This window comes from Plecotus auritus (genome assembly GCF_963455305.1).
Source record: "Plecotus auritus genome assembly, chromosome: 12".
Lineage (NCBI taxonomy): Eukaryota > Metazoa > Chordata > Mammalia > Chiroptera > Vespertilionidae > Plecotus > Plecotus auritus.
Window position 1 is genome coordinate 29,910,724 of NC_137778.1, and position 2,293 is coordinate 29,913,016.

The 2,293-nt window shown below is 47.1% G+C and overlaps 1 pseudogene across 1 annotated transcript; it reads left to right on the plus strand.

Moving 5' to 3' along the window:
- The first annotated feature begins 396 nt into the window (after positions 1-396).
- Positions 397-851, plus strand: LOC308237383 (nucleoside diphosphate kinase B-like; annotated as a pseudogene). The gene has a single exon. The product of its transcript is annotated as a nucleoside diphosphate kinase B-like (transcript).
- Positions 852-2,293: the final 1,442 nt, after the last annotated feature.

The window sequence follows — 2,293 nt, forward strand, 5'->3', positions numbered from 1 at the left end:
CTATACTTCACGGCCCTTTAAACATGTAGTTCACTTGGCTCTTTTGTTACCCATTTCCCTTTAACCTCCATGTACTTAACTTTGAACATCTGGCAGAAATGTCAGTTCCTTAAGGAAGCTATGCCTGACCAAGGACTAAATCAGATGACTTGCTGTATGTTTCCTGAGGATGTCCAATGAGTAAATGAACCAGTCTAAGGCTGTGACTGTCCCTCCTGCTAGACCATGAGCCAGCACAGTGCCTGGCATATTGTGAGGACTCAACAAATAAGGAAAGGGCTAGTACAGGACTGACACTTTTTACCGTGGAGAGGGACATTCCTCTCTAAAAGCTCAGTTCCTGGGCTCTGGCTGCGCAGTGCAGCACAGCTGCCAAGCCAGCCCGCTTCTCAGAACATGGCCAGCATGGAGCTCACCTTCATCGCCATCAAGCCTGACGGCATGCAGTGCGGCCTGATGCGCATCATCATCAAGTGCTTCGAGAAGGGGTTCTGCCTCGTCACCATAAAGTTCCACCGGGCCTCTGAGGAGCTCCTGAAACAGCACCGCATTGACCTGAAAGACCACCCATTCTACCCTGGGCTGGTGAAGTACGTGAACTCAGGGCCTGTGGTGACCATGGTCTGGGAAGGGCTGAATGTGGTGAAGACAGGGAGATCGATGCTTGGGAAGACCAATCCAGCAGGTTCTAAGCCAGGCACCATTCATGGAGACCTTTGCATTCAGGTTGGCAGAAACATCATTCACTGCAGTGATTCAGTAAAAAGCGCTGAGAGAGAAATCAGCCTATGGTTTAAGCCCCAAGAATGGGTGACTACACGTCTTGTGCGTTTGGCTGGATCTATGAATAAGAGGTGGACAAAGCATCAGTCCCCTTTGGCTCTTCAGTCCGTTGACTTGGGAGCAATAGGACCTATCCTTCTTTTCTAACGCATATTTACTAATAAAGCCTTTGGAAACTAGAAAAATAAATAAATAAAAGCTCAGTTCCTGAAATTGTGAAGGAAGAGCAGGACAAGTACCCGAAAAAGAAGGACTGGAGAGAAGTGGGATGGCTGCAGGCTCTGTACTGCACATGGACGTGGGCCATAAACCTGCACCACAGGCTCCAAGGCAAGTGCATGCAGGAACATGTAAAACTATCTGAAGAATTTAAAAAATCTTGGAACCAAGGAAAGGATTGAAGAACAAAAGCCTACAGAAAAGGAAAGGAATGTATGCCGTCACATCACGTGGGGAAAAGGTCAAAGGCAGGAAGAAGGCCCACCTTCCAACAATCAGATCCATGTTTGTAGGGTATCTACTGCATAGGTGTTGAGATGAAGTGATCAAAAAGACCTAGTCCCAGCCTTAGCTGGTTTGGCTCAGTGGATGGAGCGTCGGCCTGCGGACTCAAGGGTCCCAGGTTCGATTCCGGTCAAGGGCATGTACCTTGGTTGCGGGCACATCCCCAGTAGGGAGTGTGCAGGAGGCAGCTGATCGATGTTTCTCTCCCATCGATGTTTCTAACTCTCTATCCCTCTCCCTTCCTCTCTGTAAAAAATCAATAAAATATATTTAAAAAAAAAAAAAAAGACCTAGTCCCAGCTTTGTTGCCACAGTTTGGCAACAAAGACTTATGACACAATATGGTGGCTGCTCAGTAGAGGTATAAACAAGGTGCTATGGGAGCACAGAGGAGGAAGAGGTTAGTAATGTCTGCGTGCCTAGAGGGGATGAAGGTAAAAACTGAGATTTGAAAGATGAGAAAGCCAGTAAGACCAGGTGGCTTAAAGGCATTTTGAATTCCTGAGAGGGACAGGGAGCTTGCATGTAGATAAAACTTAGTACTTTCCTCTTTTGGTGGATGTGGGTGATTGAAGAGGGCTTCTTTTATGAAAATCTCTTTCTGGCCCAGCTGGTGTGGCTCAGTGGTTGAGCATCGACCCATGAATCAGGAGGTCACAGTGCGATTCCCAATCAGGGCACATGCCCAGGTTGTGGGTTCAATCCCCAGTAGGGGGAGTTCAGGAGGCAGCTGATCAATGATTTTCTCTCATCATTGATGTTTCTATCTCCCTCTCCCTTCTCTCTGAAATAAAGACGTATTTTAAAAAAGAAAATCTCTTTCTGGAGTACTTGCTTGTCTCTGGTTTGACAGACTAGAGGGACATTTGCTTTCCTGAAGCCCTTGGTTGCTACCTGATGCTCCTTTAGGCCAGTCCAGGCAGTCTGCTCCTTATCCTTATCCTTATCCTTACCCTTGGCCTTTACCTTATCTTTTCACATTCCCCAGCTTTTACGTGAAGATGAA